General features: G+C 35.0%; 1 pseudogene across 1 annotated transcript; it reads right to left on the reverse strand.

Annotated features, from left to right (window-relative positions):
- Positions 1–2,654: 2,654 nt before the first annotated feature.
- LOC110570491 lies at positions 2,655–3,595 on the reverse strand (annotated as a pseudogene). The gene has a single exon (XR_006540068.1). The product of XR_006540068.1 is annotated as a glyceraldehyde-3-phosphate dehydrogenase-like (transcript).
- Between the last annotated feature and the right edge of the window lie 17,816 nt (positions 3,596–21,411).

A 21,411-nucleotide genomic window follows, 5' to 3' on the forward strand; every position in this document is an offset into this window, starting at 1 on the left:
TAATGTTGATTGTAATAAGTAGATAAGTAACTAGCAAAGAAAGACAGACATTAGAAAAACCTAACTTCCAACCAGGAGTCAGTGGGAGGAGTGGAAGAAAAAGAATCCTTGAAACTGTCAGCTTTCTAGTTCCTGGTGCTAGCCCTTGAAAAGATCTGGTTGAACTTTTAGATCTTGCATTCTCTGAGAAACTTATGTATCCTTGAGATATTTTCTTAATTGCAACATAGTTGTAGTGAGATTGTGTAATTTTCAGTCAAAAGAACCCTGACTTTGGGTCTTTTGCCTCTTTTCTAGATCTTTTACTTCCCCTCTCTGCCCTTTCTGACATTTTTTTGGGGGGGGGGGGGTCTGACATAATCCTCTCTGCTGACATTTATTTTCTCTTCCTTCCCTCTTGCCTCTTAATTTCTATTCATGGTTTAAGTTTCTTTTTCTGCTCTGCTTTCTCCTGTCATGGTACTTCTGACCCTTACGTGCCTGATGTGAACATAATTCTCTATAGTTTCTAGGTCCGTTCTCATCTCATTGCTTTTTATCTTTCTTAATCACTATTTCCTACTCTTGAATCTAATGAGGCTTGTACTTATACCTAAGTCTTTGTTTAGGTTTTTTAAGCTCTGCAACTTCCCATCTATATGAGGTAGAAACCTACAGTGTTATATTACAAAAGGAAAAGGAAAGGAAAAATGCTATTTCTAAATATATAAGCATACTACAAAAGGATAAATACTGTATAGTTCTTTCTCAAGACAATTTACTAAAATCCATTTCATTTTTTCTTTTAGTCAAAGAAAATTAAACAATTCTCGAATGCTTTGAGGTCAATGTGTCATGTCTTGACTATAGCATACAGACCAAAATGATCAGCTTGCACTATGTGAGAATCTGGTAAGTAAGGTTTAATCTTGTCCTCAATTAAAACACCACTACTTAATTGTCATTCAGTGTTCTTGCAGAAGCTGAAAATATGCATATGAGAGAAATTTCCATGAAGGTAATGTTTATAGTCATTTCTGGGTTAAAAAACAAGATTTATTTCACTTTATGGGAATGTATTTCCTGACATTTGTCCTATTGCATTATGATCAAAGGGCTATAGTGCTGAATGTGGGAACTTCTCCAGGAAGGCTGACTGTAAGTGATTATATAAAGTTCTAAGCAAAGGCAATCTCCAATACGCACTGACTGTCAGAAACCTTTTGCATGTTACATATTGCTGAATATAGCAGGTTTCTGCCTACTGGGATTCCACAGGAGATTTTGGATTGTTTTCTAAGTATAAAGATAAGTAGGTATACTGCTGCCAATAAACTTGAACCCAAAGAGATGAACCTGTTCAAATCATATTCACGGATGTTGATTACATTTTCCTTTATAGACAGGCGAGGATTTTGCTGGCAAATATAAAACCAAAGTTGGTTTTCAGATCTATGACCTCTAACCGACCAGGTAAGGAAATTGGCCTGAGTACTCATGGAACTCTCTGAGCCATATTTTGAACCTCTCATATGGGAACCACTGAGTTGAGTATGTTTATATTGCTATTGTTAATGAGGTATAATGTTAGATTTTTTTATGCTCAGTGCTTGCTGAGGAGTGACTTTAGGATATGACATGAAATTATGTACATTTCTTACATTTATTGATTTTCATCCACATAAAAATAGAAATACTCAAAAAGATTTGCAGTAAGAAGTTTTACACACCAGAATTTTTATGACTTAATCATTAATGCTCAAATATCTTTTCCTCAGAGAGGCTTTCCAATTCAGCTTTTCTACAAGAGAGACTCCCCATTACCATGTATACCCATATCTTACCTTTATGTTCTTTATAGCACATGCCATTCCTTTATATGTATAGAGAGGTCATCTGTGTATTGCTCTTTCATCAGCTAGAACATTAGTTCCACGAAGGTAGGGCTGTTTGTCCTTTTTGTTCCTTATCATCTAGCCAGAAAATATTCTAACTTGGTGAGTGAATGAATCATAGCATTAGCTATCATGATTTAAAAAAGAAGAAAAAGAAAAAGAGAAGTAAATTAACTGATTCACAATGGGAAGATTGTTGAATAACCTAGTGTAAATTCATAGCTTAAACCATTAAAACCTATTATACATTTATAGCTTAAGCCATTTTTGTAATGAAGAGATTTTTAAAAAAATTTTTAACATTAGGTGAATAAAGCAAGACTTAGAATTGTATATATAACATGATAACAGTGTATATATGTATACTTGGTGGGGACTGAGGAAAAGCATTCCAAAATATTTATAGCACATGTGCTTAGATGGAAAGACATCACATATTTTATTTCTAAATATTTTGCAATTATTATTTACCAACTATGGCCACAAGAATTGAGGCAAAAAGGAAGAAAAGGAAAAAAATATAGTAGTGAGTGAGGACTGAGTATTACAGATAGATCAGTGATCATGCAAAGGCACTATAAATATGAAGACTTTACTAATAGTAGTACATGATGTTTTTTGAGCACTCACTATGTGTAAGTATTGTTTGAAGTTTGTTTTTGGGGGGGGTTCAGTATACTTTATTGATGACACATGACAAGCTAAGGCTCCCCAAGCCCCTCCCCTTCTTCAGGGGGTCTGGGATGGAAACTGTGTAGAGGTCATGAGATTCTCAGTGTGTTAGGGGATGAGTTGGGGCAAGGACTCCCCAGAAGCTGAGGGCCTCTCTCTTCCTCCTGCTCTCTCTGGGGCTGGTGGTCCAGGGCCTCTTACTCCTTGGAGGTCATGTGGACCAAACTCGTTGCCATACCAAGAAATAAGCTTGACAAAGTGGTCATTGAGAGCAATGCCAGCCCCAGCATTGAAGATAAAAGAATGGGTGTCACTGTGAAAGTCACAGGAGACAACCTGGTCCTCAGTGTAGCCCAGGATGCCTTTGAGGGGGTCGTCCAATGCCTGCTTCACTACCTTCTTGATGTCATCATATTTGGCAGCTTTCTCCAGGCAGCAGGTCAGATCCACAACTGACACATTGGGGGTGGGGACATGGAAGGCCATGTCAGTGAGCTTCCCATTCAGCTCAGGGATGACCTTGCCTACAGCTGTGGCAGTGCAGGGATGATGTCCTGGGCAGCCCCTTGGCCACCACTCCACAGCTTCCCAGAGGGGCCATCCATGGTCTTCTGGGTGGCAGTGATGGCCTGGACTGTGGTCATGAGTCCCTCCACAATGCCAAAGCTGTCAGGGATGACCTTAGCCAGAGGGGCCAAGCAGTTGGTGATGCAGAAGTCATTGCTGACAACCTTGAGGGAGTTGTCATACTTCTTGTAGTTCATGCCCATCACTAACATGGCATCAACAGAAAGAGCAGAGATGATGACCCTCTTGGCCCCACCCTTCAAGTGAGCCCCAGCTTTCTTCATGGTGCTAAGACCCCAGTGGACTCTACAACATACTCAACACTAACATCACACCATTTGATGTTGGTGGGATTCTTGCTCCTGGAAGATGGAGATGGGCTTTCCCTTAATAACAAATTTCCCATTCTCAGCCTTGACTGTGCTGTTGACAGTGCTGTTGACTTTGCTGTGGGAGGAATCATACTGGAACATGTAGACCATCTAGTTGAGGTCAATGAAGGGGTCATTAATGACAATATACACTTTGCCAGAGATAAAAGCAGCCCTGGTGACCAGGTGCCCAATATGGCCAAATCCATTTACTCTGACCTTCACCATGTGTCTCTGGCACTACACCGGAAGATGCAGTTGTCTGTTATTTGGGGAGGAGCAGAGAGCCTAAAGTTCTTTACAGAAATAAAATTGTTTAATTCTCATAATTACTAAAAGAGGTCAGTGTTCTACTTCTTGTTATTATCATCATTGTCATCCCCACTGTCTAGATAGAACTCAGAGAGGTCATACTACTTCCCACAGTTGTCCAGCCGAGAGGTGGTGGACCTGAGATTTGCTCTGATTCAGGATCTGTAGTCTTAACTACTGATTAAGAATAAGAAAGGGAGTAACTGTTTCTGAAATAAGAATAAAGAAGAAAATATAATTTCCTTCATGAATTTATATCTTATTTATTTTTTAAAAAACAAAGCAGTGTAAAGTGTTTTGTTTACTATTTAAAATGGCTTATTTGGGTTTAGCCAAACATATAGAGCAATCTTGAGTATTTGGACATGAATGAGCAAATGGCTGCTAGGATGTAAATTGATAAGTTATAGGACACATATTGTGTTATAATTATAGTGTTTTAGTAACATGACAGGCTACTCAGTACAGCAAGTGGCCTTAATAATAACTCAGAACTCTGGATATACACAGCCTCAGGTTGTTGTTTTTTTTTAAATATATAAGTTATTAGGACTTTGTATCTAGACACCATTTTGAAGTAGTCTGAAAACTCTTTTTTCAATGTTTAACTTCATAATGTTCACCCTTTTCATAAAATGCAACAAAACACCTATAACTCTATCATTATGTGGTAGAAAGAATATGAGCTTTGGAATTAAACTGGTTTGGGTTTGACTCTAATGAACATTTCACTCTATGATAGGATTCATGATGCACAACATCTAGTATATGATTTATAATGGCAGTTCAGGTGAGAGGTTTGCATATTTCACTAATGCTTAGAGTATATGCCATTGTAGTTCCATAGAACTAAATGATCCAGTTGTCATTTTCAAAATTTAGAATCCTGGGTATTTATTATTTATTAATTATAACAAATGGATTAATTATATAACTATAAAAGTGACTGAAGGCACAGCTGACAGTTGAAAATGCCTTTACAAAACCTATACCTGATTCTGTTCTCAGTAAAAACAGTTCAGGAAATTTAATTTAGGATGCCAGGTGGCACAATAGGTTATACATTAACTTGTCCCCTCTGGAAAATTAAATTTGAATTTGGCTCTGGTCACAAATGAAATGAGTCATTTGGTACATGCCACTAAGGATACTCACAAAGCCAAAATGACACTTCATTGAAAAATCACCTGTTAAGAAAAATGTCCGCAGTCACTGGGGACATTTTGAAGAAAAATAAACAAATGCGTAAGGCAAAAAGAAAGGGATCTAAAGGGCTACTGTGAATTACAGTCCTGCTGAAAATCTGGAGGAAGGAAAGTGCTATATCACTTATGAGCTTATATTCAGCTACAAATCTAAATTTTAGCCCGTACTTCCTATTTTTTCCCAGTTTCCAGATTGTAGGAGATTATTCACTTATTTCCCAAAGAAAGTTGGCTTTTATCCTTGTCACAGTTTTACCCAAATGTCAGTTTGTATCAAATTATCATGGATTACTGAGCTCACTGCAAGGAACCATCTAATTGTGATTCTAAACCATATGTTTAGTTCTTCCTGTTCCTTTCAGGTAAATAAATAATATAATTATAAGGACTATTCTTTCCTCTTTTAAGGGACTAAGAAAATGTGCAATTGACAGACTTCAGTGATAACCTTAATTTGGAATTAATGCTTATTCCTTTCATTGTTACATTCTTGTCCATGTAATAATCACATAGTAAGTATTTAGACAGATGAGGAGATTAATAATGGTCAAATTCCCAGCACAAACATCAAAGCTCTGTTTCTTTATATTCACTATTGGAGAAATATAGTACACAAATAGTAAAATCATCTTAGTTCCTATTTTAGGTGTTTTGTACTGGATTCTAAATAGACACTGTCAATTCATTGTTTTAGGGTCTCCACACTTGAGAGGACTCTGCTTTCTGAGTCAGGCCATGCCCATTAATATTCTACTAAAAGTAATATCCAGACCATACCATCTCATGACTGCTTTCAGTCCCCTTTCTAATAGTTGATGTTTTCAAGGTCTCAGTGGTCCTGGGCATATAAACTGCCAGGCCTGCTCATGCTGGGGCAAAAGAAGGTCATCTCTAGCCTACAGTTTTACCTCAGCAGGCAAATTCTTGACCATTCTTCTTTATCACTGGAGAAAGCTTATGATAAAAATTTATACCACGACTAGGCAATGTTAATGACAAAAATTTATTCACTGTATCCCTGGTTTTTATTCCCAACAGTACTTGCTAAGCATAGGTCCTTGCTTAGTTGCTTAGCATCTTATTAGACCTTAAACAAATGGACAAACCTCACTCTAAGTAGAATAAGTCAATAGGGTCATGCAGCAAGATCTACCAAAAAAAACCCCAAAAAAGCCATAGGATTTGCATATGTTAATTCATTCTTCCTAAGTGCAAATACGCAAATGTAGTTTTATGAAAAGAACGCGTTGATCTCTGGCAAATCTTGTAGGAACAATGGCCCTAAATTTATTAATATTCTCTATTCACATAGAAAGAAGTCATTGCAATTGGAATAACTGTAAAAAAAAAAAAGCCCATAATAGCAAATCAAAATAAACATGCACACATGGATATATCCAACTCTTCTATAAAAAAGACAAAAAAAGAGCTTTATAAGCATAGCTTCTCTTTTATATGGCCTAAATGAAATTTATGTTCTTTGTATTTATTAGTTTTATCTTAGGAACCCTAAAAACTAAAAATTATTGTTGGTTTTGTGTGGTAACATCTAGACTTTTATTCTCTAGGAAGGGCACAATATAGACAATAGAGAACTTTCTCTGCAATTTTCAAGTGTAATGGGTGAAATTATGATTTTGTTTTGATTATTTTCATTTTTTTTAAATCTGACTTAACGAGTCTGGCAATTATGGAAACAATGAAAGACAAAAGTTGGCAACATGTATTGTCTCACTTCTAGGAGATAGGTATTGAGTATGAGCCACTGTAAACAAAAATTTTCTTAGGCCTCCGCCTGATTACATATTTCTACCTTAGACATTCTGGAAATAAATGCCACTATTCAATGATAGGCATAAAAACTTTCAATTCACTGTCTAAAGATTTTTTTCAGCTACCAAATTGAAAAGCAATTGGCAGTTCTATTAAATGTTAAATCCAGCCTTAGTTTTTCAGAGCTTCTTTTGTTACCTTTAAAATAGAATTCCAAATGTTTAACCAGAAGTTTTGAAAACACTTTAAAATCAATAGTGAATAGAAAAGTAGCTCTGTGGGACTTTCAGAATATATTTCCTTAGTCATACCTTTATAGAAGCCATTTCTAAGGACTGGAAAGAGTATACTGTGTCTGAGTTGGGATTTGAGGTTAGCATTACAATGAGAATATTACTATGTTATGTTTTCCAATTATTTAAAATTCTCTGAGATTTATAACTCAGTTTGTTGGAAACTTTGAGATATCCTATCAACATTGTTATTTTTAATCAATTTGTTTTAATATACATTTAATTAATTGTGACATATATATAAATGTCATCTGGCTTATTTTAAATACAATTGGGTCATGAAATTCCTTTGCTTAAACTCCTTCAGTAAATCCCTGTTGCTTTTAAGATAAACACACACATATATTTCTTTCCGGGTTCTGGCTTATAAGCACCAAAATGACTTTGGCTATTAAAAAAAAAAAAGTTAAACTTATTGGAGGGCCTGCACTAATAATGGGTAGCTAATGGAGAATTTTGGAAGATCTACAGTAACAAAGTCTGGAATTCCAAAAATCAGAAAGAACAGAAGTTATCCTTTATAAATGACAGTCTATGGGGGCAGCATAGCCTATCAGTTGGAGTATAGCCTCTGAAGCCAGCCTGAGTTTGAATTCTGGCTCTGCTGCTTCCTACTTCCAGCTTGTTTAAGTTACTTAACCTCTCTGTGGCTCAGTTTTCTCTGTAAATAGGAATAACAGTACCTAATCATAAGGGTTGGTATTAGGCTAGGGAAAGCTATGCTCTGATAACAAATAACTCCTCCAAATCTCACTAACTTAAAAACAAAGATTCATTTTATGCTCATGGAACATGTTCATTTATGGGTTGGCTAGGTGACAGCTCCATGTTTTTGTCATCCAGACTTCTATATCCAGGCTGAAGGAAGAGATATTCTCTGGAGCATTGTAAATGGCCATTAAGAGAGGGCTGGAGGGTATCATATTGGTAACTAGTTGGTAGGCCTAAACGTGACACATATCCTTTCTACTTACAACTCACTAGCCAAAACTGGTCACTTGGTTATATCAGAAAGACATCAGGGAGTGCAATCTTACTGAACCCAGAATATTTGGCAAAGAGCACCAATGACTAATGAATTTCCTAAATGGGTTAGTATTTGTAAAACACTTAGAGCTGGACTTGGCACATAATAAGACCTATATATGTGTACTTACTAAATAAAATACATAGGGTATTTCTATGTATGGTCACAGTCAAAGCTAACTTTAATAAATGTCAACCATCTTATTTCTTTACATCATTCATTTCAGATAAAACATCCAAGGCTGAACTTTAGGTACTTTCATATACCCTTACTGCTGATAAGTATCATCTCTCTGTTTCCATAGGGAGAAGTGGAAAAAATACGTGTTGTTTCCTCTTTGACCAGAAGGAGAGTTCAATGTTGATTGCTCAAACCATGAAATGTTAACAAAATTTCTCTATTGGTTACTTGATTTCCTCATATATCTTTCTACCTAAACTACATCTCTAAAAATAATACTTCCCCATAACATAACCAACCTTAAAATTGCAAACATACCCAGTTCTCTCCAGAAAAGCAAACAATCCAAAATCTCATCAGTTACCGTAGACAGCCCCAAGAGTCTAGGTTTCTAAGTCCAAGACTTCTAGGTGACACCTTTTATTTCCTTAAGTCTATTATTATCCCATCTCAATAAAAATGATCTACAAATGCTAGTGGAAGAAAGAGAGAAAAGAAGGAAAAATGCAAGCAGAGACAATACCCTTACTTTGTGCAGTCGTAGTCCTCTTCTGTCTTGGGGTCATAGTATTTATGACTTTTTAACCCTATTATCAACTCATTATTACTTTTGCCTTTAGCCAGAACCTTGACTATGTTTGTTTTATTTGTTTCAACTTGTAAGGATGATGCAGAATATTCTTGTGAGATCTGCTCCTATTTGTAATGGATTATAGCAGTCTTCCATTATCTTTATTAACTAAACAGGTGACATTAGGGGAGTCTCTGGTTCCATTCATGCTTCAATTCACTCAATATATATATTTTAATAACTCATATATTTTAGGCACTGTTCTATACAGTGGGATACTTTGGTGGGCAAAACAAATCTCTGTGTCCCTGAGTCACTAACATTCAAGAATGAAATAATGTGTAATACATAATATAGAACATTAAATACTAATAAATAAGTAAATCTTATATAATGTTAAAATGTAGTAAGTATGAAAGAGGGAGTATGTAGAGAAGCATAAACAGGGCTGAAATTCCTGTAGGGAAATTAGAACCCAGTTTTCCTTAAAACAGATCCATTGCCCATGGCAACTCTGTAACCTTCAGCTTAGGATTGCTCACTGAGTGACATGCAGAACCTCAACTGGCCAAGTAGCAATATCAGTTTTTAATTGGTAGAAATATCATTTCAGTTACATAAAACAAACAAGCAGGTCATTTACTTTCCTAGGGGCAGGTACATGTCAAACTCCACACTAGGAGACCTAACACACGAGTTCTGGCTATGAAAGAAAGACAACATTCATAAAGACCATGTAGCACATCCTCTAGGCATATGATAGTATCCAAAACTAAAAATGATTTGAATTCTTACGCTGGAAAAAAATTTAATAGAAATTTCATCATTTTATAATACCAGCTGCTTCTTGATCATCAGCTAACTGATAAGGCCTCTGAATCGTAATTCTGAATTTCATTTTTTCCATAACACAATTTCCTTAAGGTGATGATATCATCATACCAGAAGAGTGGATAAGGCATTTAGCAAGTCTACAAACATTTGTGCTTGTATAACATGATGAGCAGAGAAAGATCTAATCTAGAATATATGTCTCTTTCATGTCCTCGCCATAATGGAAGGTGTACAATGTCATATGCTTAATATCAGGTATCTAGTTGGCTGCACCCTTTGGGGTATGTTAGTGAGTTGGGGGTACAGGAGTGGTGCTATCTTTTCTGGAAAATTGTGTTCTTGTGTGTGGTATAGCAAGGTCAGCATTGAGTCAAAGACTGATTTTGAGCTGATAAATATTGTTCCTTAATCTAAAATAACCACTTTATTTAATAACCCACTGGAAAAACTGTCAGGTGGCTAGAATGAGACTGAATGATATGGTGTCCTTGATTAAGTTTCTCTCCAGTGGAGAGGGTATTTGGCAAACATTCACAGAGAACAAAAATATGTCTGCACTCTAAACTCACCCTAAAAGGTCCAGGAATATCCTTCTTCCTCTGAACTCTCTTTAAAATGTTCTAATCTTGTTCTTTATAAGTTCTTAAAGGAGCTCAGCACTGTCCAATTGATCTGTCGTGATGAAAATATTTTGTACGATTGTCTAATATGTTAGTCACTAGATGCATGTAACTACTGAGCATTTAAAGTACAACTAGTGTGACTGAAGAGCTAAATTTTTAAAATTGAATTTCCAGCTTTATTAGCCACATGTAGCTGGTGGCTCCTGCATTGGGCAGGACAGCAGACAAACCTCCCCACAGACCTTGCTTATATTTCTGCTTAGAGCTTTTTTATTTATTATCAAAAGTTTTACTCTAGAAAAATTTCTCCACTTTACTGAACTTCACGTCTCCCCTGTTCTACTGCTTGCATAACACTAGTAAGTGGAGGAGTTACTATTATGTCAGTCACAAAATTATGAAGCCAGGATTTGAACCCAAGCAGTCTTTCCTCTAGAGACTATGCTCTTCACTCAGAGCTAGCCTGCCTCTAACCTACCCAGTGATTCAATCAGCAAGTTGAGAATCATACTGACCCTTCTCTGCCTCTCCTATTTCACATCCATGGGGTTATATATTCCTGTCAATTATACCTCCAAAGTTCTCCCAAATCTGTTGTTCACATTTCATTCCCTTTGCTTTCACTATGTCAATCTTCATCATCTTTCTCCTGGATTTAAAATTAGGTATCTCTTCATTTGTCTATTAATATCACCTGTTGTTGTGCCTGGTCACTAGGAGCAATGGATACATGTCTCCAAATGTTTTGTGTATGATCTAACTGCCATATTGCTCATCTCTAATTCACACCCCAGTTGTCACCAGAGTAATCTTCTGTAACAAAAAATCTGGTTCTGTATTCTATCATACAAGTCCTTCATTATCTAACTTCTACCACTTTACCTTTACCAATCTTTTCTCTATTCAGCCCACCTCCTACCACTTTCTCAGTTGTTACCTAGAGACCTAATACAAAGTCATTCTATTATTACAGTCTTTCTGTTTGTGTTTTCTCTATCTGGAACATCCTTGACAACTCTTACTTGAATTTATAAGGCTCCATATATAATCCTAACACTGGTGACCATTTATAGAAGATCTATTATGAATCAGTACCTGGACCTATATTTTAAATCCTTGCAGCAACACTTTGCAATAGGTCTAATTCTGTGACACGTATGAAGAAATTGAGGCTCAGAGAGTTAACATCATGTGTCCAAATTCATAGTGAGCTGTCAGATTTGAATCTCTAGTTCAAATACAGCGCCTTTTGTATACAATATCTATTTTACACCTTGATCCTTCCTGGAATTTTTTCTTATGTGCCCAAGTTCTCTTAAATTATAAAGTATCCAAGTTTTCTTAAATTATAACATATGCTTGCTTGTATTAAGTGGCCCTTCCCTGTTCTTTATAACATCATGCTTCTTTTTTTTATAATTGTTACATTGTATTCCAATTATATTTCTTATCTAGAGAATATCATATTAATCTTTGTGTGTGTGGCCCATAGTAAGAACTCAATATTTGCAGAATGAATAAGTGAATTAATAGAATTTGCAATACCTATCTTCAAAGTTGGTTCTTTTTTATTTTTAGATCTGTAGTATTTTTCCTAGGATTTCCACACTCTTCTGGATACTAAAAGGTAGAGAAAAGGGTTTAACCCTCCATTACCTCACTTCATTTAACTCTCTACATGAAACTAATCTCTTTATATTAATTTTAATTTTCTAATGTTTTGTGTTATTATAATTGATGAATGCCAAATTTTTGACTCCAATACTATAATGTGGGATTTATTGTTGGACATTATACATCACATGAGAGCACGCATGTTTACCTCACTAGTATGTATTTAGAACAAAGCTATCTTTTACCCACAGAAAATGTTTGATAAATATTTGAAGATGGACCCATAAAAAACCCCAAATAACCAAAACAATCTTGAGAAAGAATAATTAACCTGGAGGCATCATGCTCCCTGATTTCAAACTATATCACAGAGCTATAGTAATCAAAACAATATGGTATTGGCATAAAATTAGACACACAGACAGATGGAACAAAATAAGGAGCCCAGAAATCATCCCATGCATACATAGTAAATTAATCTATGAAAAATAACAGGTAACAATATACAGGTGGGATGGCATCAACTTAAAAATCTTCTGCACAGCAAAGGAAACTACCACAAAAAAAAATGGCAACCTACTGAAGGGGAAAAAATATTTGCATACCATGTATCAGATAAGAAGTCAATATCCAAAATATATAAAGAACTCATACATCTTAATAACAAACAGAACAACACAAAACCACCAATCTAATTAAAAAATGAGAAGATCTGAACAGACATTTTTCCAAAGATGACATACAGATGGCCAACAAGTACATGAAAAGATGCTCAATCTCACTAATCATTAGAGAAATGCAAATTAAAGCCACAACAAGATACCACTTCACGCCTGTTAGAATGACTAATATCAAAAAGACAAGAAATAACAAGTGACAGTGAGGATGTTCGCTGTTGGTGAGAGTGTAAATTGGTACAGCCACTGTGGAAAACACAACGGAGGTGCCTCAGAAAATTTAAAATAGAACTACCATATGATCCAGCAGTTCCACTTCTGGGTATTTATACAAATAAAGCAAAAACGCTAACACGAAAGGATATCTGCACCCTATGTTCATTGCGATGTTGTCTACAATAGCCAAGATATAGAAACAACCTAAGTGTTCATGAATGAATGAAGAAAATGTGATACACACACATACACATGAATATTATTCAGCCATAAAAAAGAATGAAATCTTACCATTTGTGACAACATGAATGGAACTTCAGGGCATTATGCTAAGTGAAATAAATCAGACAGAAAGACAAATACCATATGATTTCATTCATGTGGACTGTAGAAAATAGACAAAAATTCTGAGTTTGTGGACACAGAAACAGATTGGTGGTTGCCAGAGGCAGGGGTGGTGGAGGGTTGGACAAATGGGTGAAGGAGATAAAAAAGCACAAACTTCCAGTTACAAAATAAATAAATCATGAGGATATAATATATAGCAGGGTGACTATAGTTCATAATACTGTTGTATATTTGAAAGTTGCTAAGAGAGTAGATCTTAAAAGCTTTCATCACAAGGAAAAAGTTTGTAACTCTGTAGAGTGATGGATATTAACTAGACTTATTACGGTGATCATCTCATAATATATACAAATATCCAGTTATTACACTGTATACCTGAAACTAATATGTTATATGCCAATTATATCTTTTAAAAAAGCAAACTATAAGAAAATGTGTGTAATAAAAAATATTTGTTGAAGAAATGAACAAATACAAGAATTATATAAATGTAGAGGAAATTTGCCTACATTTGCCTGAATGGAAGTAAAATTTTCTCTCCCAAAAACACTGGAGAAAGGGAAACTCTCCTCTAAGTTGGTAGGGGAATGGGATGACAGCTATATTCAAGAATATGAAAGCCAGCTTCAGAATCTAAATCCTCTCACATTTACATAATACATTTCTTCTCTAGTTCTTTCCCTTAGGAGATTCTTCCAAAAATTATTAATTCTTGTAAGTAATGTGTTATGGGAAAATGAAGTCTTCTTCATGTGAACTACATTGTGTCTATACATCTACCAGTCCCAGTTGTAAAATTAGTTTTTAGACTTTTTCTAGAGTTAGTTTAGTTATTAAAACAATATAAATTTTCTTTACAACATCATCTGAAGAAAAAGAGAGCACTGGATTTAAGTATTAAATTCTATAGGAACCTTTTTCTTATGTGTATTTTATTTGTATGCATTTTTTTTTTTCTATTAACCATGGAGATAGTTTATAAGGTAAGGGATATTTTTGACAAAAATTCAGGCTATCAAAGTTAAATTTCATTTTATCCATTTAGTCATGCATTTATTCATTCAGCATATGATTATTCATTACTTGCAATGTGCCAGAAATCACAATGTCAGCACACAATGTTCGAAAAAAAAATACATAATTTTTGAAAAATGGTGACTAAAATCAATTGGTATGTAATATAATTACTGACTTTCACTTTAATTCCTAGAAAAAGAATAGCTTAACTCTGATACGTGATAAAAATCAGTCACATGAAACTTAATATTCATTCCAGAAATTATTCTTCACCTTTTTTCAATTTGTTGGAACTTTGTACATTTAAGTCTCAGTCAACTGCTCAGAAAGTGTCAAAAGTCTAATTATAGTATTTTAGAGCTGTAGCTAATCTTAGAGATAATCCAGTCACAAAACTCAAAATGGAATTTTACAAAATGATTTGCCTATTTACTCAATTGTTAAAGGTAGAAATGGCTATAATCATTCTTAATTCATCCTCTTGTTATGACATCATGCTATGTACATTTTCCATCACTGGAACTTAGCTTTTTCACTTTTCATCATTCAGATGTTAAAATACAACATAGAATTAATTTCAGTGTCAGTGACTCCTATTTCTTGAAATCTATTTGCTCTTCTTCTTGGACACACAAATTGACTACATGTCCCAGCCTTCCTTGCAGTTAGGTATGAGCATACCATGGAGTTCTAGCCAATGGGATCAAGTGTAAGTGCTATGTGTCTTATCTAGAACAAGGGTTAAAGAAATGTGAGAGCCAACTGCACACCATTTGTCCCTCCAATAGCTGGATGCAAATGATAATGAGAATCCACAGTACAGTAGGACCATAGATGAATGAATCCTTGGTCTCCAAATTACTACTTACAGAAAAACTGTCTGAAGATCAGAATTCAACCCTTTAATTGATAAGTGAACAAGAACTAAACTTCTCTTGGACTTTAGTCACTAAAATTTTGTTGATAGATTTGTATCTGCAGCTTTGCATTACATCTCATGTGGGATTCTTATTGCCTTCTTAGAATCTCAATACTTAAGCACACAAAGTGATTATTCCAATGGAAATTTATGCAGGTGCTTTTGCAAAGTGAGGCTATATGAGAGAGGAAACTGATTTGCATATAAAAAATGAGGATATAAGTTTAATTTTAAGTATGGAACTAGTTTTATTAAGATAGATCTACTGTTTAATGATTAAATGATAACTAAGAAGTTTTAAAGCCATATTTATATATAAGAAGAGCCAGTGTAGGTCTAAAAAATTCTTTTTTTAATTTGGCTCTTGTCAACTCTTATGAAACTGTCAAGGAATGCTAGTAGGGGCACCTGGGTGGCTCAGTTGGTTAAGCGTCTGCCTTTGGCTCAGTTCATGATCTCAGGGTCTCATCAGGCTCCTTGCCCAGCAGGGAGCCTGCTTCTTCCTCTCCCTCTGCCTGTCACTCCCTCTGCCTGTCACTCCCCCTGCCTGTCACTCCCCCTGCTTGTTCGTGCTCTCTGTCAAATAAATACAATCTTAAAAAAAAAAAAAAGAATGCCAATAAATGAAGAGCTTTAGTTACATTTCTCAAAAAAAAAAATGAGGGATGCAATAAAGTTAATGTTTCTGGTTTTGTAATCACATGCACTGAAAAAGTAAATGGGCTAATATTGATGTTCTCCAATGGTTTTTCTTCATAAACTGTACAAATTCCATATATGCCACATTTTTCTGCAGTGGTAGAGATGAGTAGTTGTATCAGAAAGCTTTAAAAAAATATTTCCTACTACTATAATGAACAGAAGCTGCAAAAATATATACGTACTTTTATATGCAATATAAATGGTATATATACCATATAAAATGTGTGTGTGTGTGTATGCTACAATGCACTTCCCTGGGCAGAAATATTTTATAGTACTTATTTGTAACCACATACAAATTTGCATCCTGTTGTGTTGTTCTATTTCAAAAATTTAATGAAATTGTTAAAAATTAATATGGTTGATAATCTTGATATTTCCTTAAAAACATAGTCTCTTGAAAATTTGGAAAGTTTAAAATAGAAAATTCAAACATGTAATATCTTGATACACATACATGTCTAAAAAGTAATACAGTTGACCTCTGAACAGCACAGGTTTGAACTGCATGGGTCACTTACGTGTTTTTTTTTTAATAAATACAGTACAGTACTATAAGTGTATTTTCCCTTTCTTATGATTTTCTTTTTTTTTTTAAGATTTATTTGAGAGAGAGAGAGAGAGAGAGAGCAAAAGCAGGGGCAGCGGCAGAGGGAGCAGCAGAAGGAGAAGAGGCAGGCTCCCCGCTGAGCAAGGAACCTGACTTGGGACTTGATCCTAGGACCCAGGGATCATGACCTGAGCCAAAAGCAGATACTTAACTGACAGAGCCACCCAGGCAGCCTTTTCCTTTTCTTTTTTTTTTTTAAAGATTTTATTTATTTATTTGAGAGAGAGAGAATGAGAGAGAGAGCACATGAGAGGGGGGAGGGTCAGGAGGGTCAGAGGGAGAAGCAGACTCCCTGCCGAGCAGGGAGCCTGATGCGGGACTCGATCCAGGGACTCCAGGATCATGACCTGAGCCAAAGGCAGTCGCTTAACCAACTGAGCCACCCAGGCGCCCCTTTTCCTTTTCTTAATAACATTTTTCTCTAGTTTGCTTTATTATAAGAACACAGTATTAATATATATAACATACAAAATATGTGTTAACTGACTGTTTATGTTACCAATAAAGCTTCTGGTCAACTGTAGACTATTAGTAGTCAAATTTTGGGGGAGCCAAAAGTTACATCTGGATTTTCAGTTGTGCAGGGGATTGGCACCCCTGACCTCAACATTGTTCAAGAATCAATTGTATCAGCCATTGTTACTGTTCTTTGAGTTTGTAAAGAAAAGTATCAAGATTTTCCAAAACAGTGTTTTTCTCCATTGTACTTCAGATGCACAGAATTAGATGAAAAATAACCTCTGGTTCATTGAACATACTTATCATTGTCACTACTATCCATTAACACACTTTTGTTTGGTCATTAATTTTAATAAATAATGCAATAAGCATCAGTGAACTCACACTGAAAACCTAATTGATCTTGCCAAGTTTGCCTATGTTTTGTTCTTAGCTGCTATAATGTCCTCTTTATTACATTTGTTCTTATATATAATAAGATTTAAATTTTTCTTTTATTATCTTTTGTTTCATTTATTTGGGTGTATTCTATAGCAATTTAAAAGAATTTAGATGTTTAACTCATTCATTTTGGTGCTTCCTACCTTTGTAATATAAATATTTAAGCTGTAAGATTTGCACAAAGCAGCAGTTTTGAAATCTATAGGTTTTTTAAGCACTATTTTTAAAATCATTCATTTCTAGGAATATTATAATCAGCTTGAGGTATACTTTACACACAGTAAAATTCATCAATTTTAAGTGAATTGCATATGTTTTGAGACAAATGTATGTATTCATATAACTGCTACCATAATCAAGGTATAGAATATTTCCATCACCCCCAACAAGTTACATCATGCCCTTTTGCAGTAAATCCCCTCCACATATCCATCCCAACCCTGACAATTATTATTAAATTTGCCTTTTGTGAAATTTTATATAGTTGGAATTATATAGTATATGATTTTTTGTTTCAGGCTTCTTTTACTTAATATATGCTTATAACATTCATCCTTATTGTTGTGAATAATCAGTTTGCTCCTTTTGTATAGATTTGCCATGATGTGTTTATCCGTTCACCAGTTGATAGACATTTGGGTTATTTCAGTTTGTGGACATTATGAATAAAACTTTATGAACATTCACTTAGAAGTCTTTGAGTGGACATATATTTTCATTTCTCTTGGTTAAATACCTAGGAGTAGGATTGCTGGATCATCTGGTAAGGTGTATTCTAATGCAGAATTTATACCAGCCATAGATGAGATTTCCAATAGTTCTACATTTGCACAGACACTTGGGATATCGCCAGCTCCTTTCATTTTAGCTGTACTAGTGGATCTAGAGTGGTATCTCATAGTTTATTTTGCATTTGTCAAATGATTAATGGTGTTGAACATTTTTTTAAGTGCTGATTAGGCATTCATCTATCTTCTTTTGTCTATTTGTATTTCAATTTAACTAAATTTAAATTTTTAAATTCCATTTCCCTAGTCATACTTGCCACATTTCAAATGTTTAACAAGTATATGTGAAAATGCAATGCTGCAAACTGGGAGAAAATATTTGAGAACATGTATATGATAAAATTTCATAATAATAGACTTCATAAAGAACTCATAACTCAATAATAAGAGAACCAACCTAGTTTAAACAATAGAAAGAATTTTGAACAGATATTTCACAAAATAAGTTTAATTATACCATTTCTTTCATAAGTGACTTTTTTTTGGTCTGGAAGCAGTTTTTTTCTAATAATTTTACTTTGATATATTTTGGACTTGACCCCACCAGGTTAATTTTCCTTAGTACAAAGAGGGATCCTTTTAATAGAAAGATCACGTCTGCTTTTATTTCAGAAAAATTTGAAGTATTTAGCTCTATCATTGTTTTGTTTTTAGTCTTTCAATTCTAATTGTATGTATGTTGGATCTCCTGTGCCTGTCTTTGATATCTTTTAAAAAAATATTTTATTTTTTTCAGATTTTATTTCTGTTCCCTTTTTGTATTTATATTCTCTGTATCTCACTGTACATTCAGTAATATTTACCTTCCTTAGGCACTTTATGTCTTAATATTTATTTGAGTTGATTTTGTTTTTCTTCAATTAACTTCCTGAATGTTTTTTTCCACTTGTATTTTCAGTTTTTGAATTTCCAGTTCATTGTGGTATACCTTAACTGCAGTGATTATTTAATTGGATTTAATTTATATTGATGTTATGTGCCAGTAGTCTTCTGCTTCATGGTTTGGAGTATTTCTTTAGCTGAAAAAATTTGATTTTTACTTTATCTTTTCTTCTCACACTAGCTTTTTGTGAATGACGGGTTCTTTTTACTGTTGTTGATAAGCTTTTTGATATTTTTCTGGACCAGCAGTAACAGACTATTTTATGGATGGGGGATAAATGAGTTTGGGTGATTTCATCTATTAGTTCAAGATTACCTTCAGAGTGAAGGAGAGTTCATTTAATAAATGGTGGGCTGGGAGAGGTTGATTTTTTATTTTATATTACCCAGTGAGCTCATTTACCCTTAGTATATCAACTATTTGTCAGACAAAGGGGAAAGGCCATGACAGCTCCAAAGAGCTGAAGGAATAAAGAGCAAATAAGCCCTAGGATGAAGATCCGGAGTCACAGAAAACCAGGGACAATTCACTCTTTACTACCTAGAGTCAGAAAAAGCTTTACCCTTATTCTCTCCCCAGGTAAAACTTTAGAAGACCCTCCTTAGATTAGAATTTATCAGGCCAGTAAATTTAGAAAAAGAGAGGTGGGGAAGCAGTGCCTAAATTTAGTTAGTTTTATCTATTTTAATCAAATTCTTAAATGCATAAGGCTTCAGATTACTCCTAGCAAATCTCTGACTAGTGCTCTGAATCATTGCCAGTGTCAGGCAGGCACTATTTGCCCCAAGTTACGTAACGGCAGGAAGAAGCAAGAACATGATCCTAAGTTTTTTTTCTACTTTATCTTTCTGCAGCATTGCCATGACCCAAGCCAAGTATTTTATTCCCTGTCCTTCCTCTCCACACTTGACAAAGGAAGCACACACTAGTTCAAAACAGAAGCCTAGAAGCTTTGTATGGTTTTCTCCATTCATGGGTGTATTCAGTTTATCACCTTACATTGATCCTACAGAAGGGAGCCAGTCAAAGTGTAAGCACTAAAATAGTACTTTATGAAGTGAAGACTTTTAAGTCTCTGTAACATTTATGAAAGATTTCTTTAGCTGGCATAATTCTGAAACTTTCATTAAGTTATTTATTATTATTTTAATAAAAGAAATTCATGATAGAGGTTATCCTTATAAATTCTGGAATTTTCATCTTTTAAATAATTTTAGAGTACAAACAGTGTTTGTCATAATACTTGCTTTAGTTGGTAATGTTGGCAAATAAGTTTTAACTTCTATTTTCCTTCAGGGGCGCCCTGGGTGGTTCAGGCGCTTAAGCACCCAGCTCTTGATTTCAGCTCAGGTCATGATCTCAGGGTCCTGGGATCAAGGTCCATCTCAGGCTCCAGTGAAGAGTCTGCTTCTCCCTCTCCCTCTCCCCCTGCTCACGTGCTCTCTCTCTCTCTCAAATAAATAAATAAAATCTTTTAAAAAATTGTTACCTTCCTTCAAAAGAGAAAATTATGGACTGAGTTTTTAAAAGTACAATTAGAGCTTAAAAAAAACCCAATACTTTCTGGAGACTTGGAAGTTAATAAAATTTGTTTTACTGAGGCACTAAGTGAACTGAAAATCAACTGCAATTAGTCTTTATATAAAATTTTGTGTTATCATATGACCTCACTGATACGAGGAATTCTTAACCGCAGGAAACAAACTGAGGGTTGCTGGAGTGGGGGGTGGGGTGGGAGGGATGGGGTGACTGGGTGATAGACACTGGGGAGGGTATGTGCTCTGGTGAGCGCTGTGAATTGTGCAAGACTGTTGAATCTCAGATCTGTACCTCTGAAACAAATAATGCAATATATGTTAAGAAAAAAAAAAAAAGAAGAAGAAGGTAGCGGGAGGGGAAGAATGAAGCGGGGGAAATCGGAGGGGTAGACGAACCATGAGAGACGATGGACTCTGAAAAACAAACTGAGGGTTCTAGAGGGGAGGGGGGTGGGAGGATGGGTTAGCCTGGTGGTGGGTATTGAGGAGGGCACGTTCTGCATGGAGCACTGGGTGTTATACGCAAACAATGAATCATGGAACACTACATCTAAAACTAATGATGTAATGTAGGGGATTAACATAAGAATAAAAAAAATTTGTGTAACAAGAGATTTTAAATTTAGATCAAAATTTCAAATAAGAATATATCAAGCATAAGGATGTATAACCAAATAGTTACTCAATCTCAGATTTGTTTATGGTTTTTTAAGACAAAGTTAGAATTTTGTCATTCTTGGTTTGTTTTGGATGCTCTTTAAAGGACCCAAATCTTTGTTTTGAAAATCAAACACTTAGAGATGTAAATTTAATAAAGGATGGCAGTAATTTAATATATGTGCACATATGTCATTGTCCTCATATCCATGCATGCTGAATGAGAAAATACTATTAGAG

Source organism: Neomonachus schauinslandi, chromosome 5 (assembly GCF_002201575.2).
Source record: "Neomonachus schauinslandi chromosome 5, ASM220157v2, whole genome shotgun sequence".
Classification (NCBI taxonomy): domain Eukaryota; kingdom Metazoa; phylum Chordata; class Mammalia; order Carnivora; family Phocidae; genus Neomonachus; species Neomonachus schauinslandi.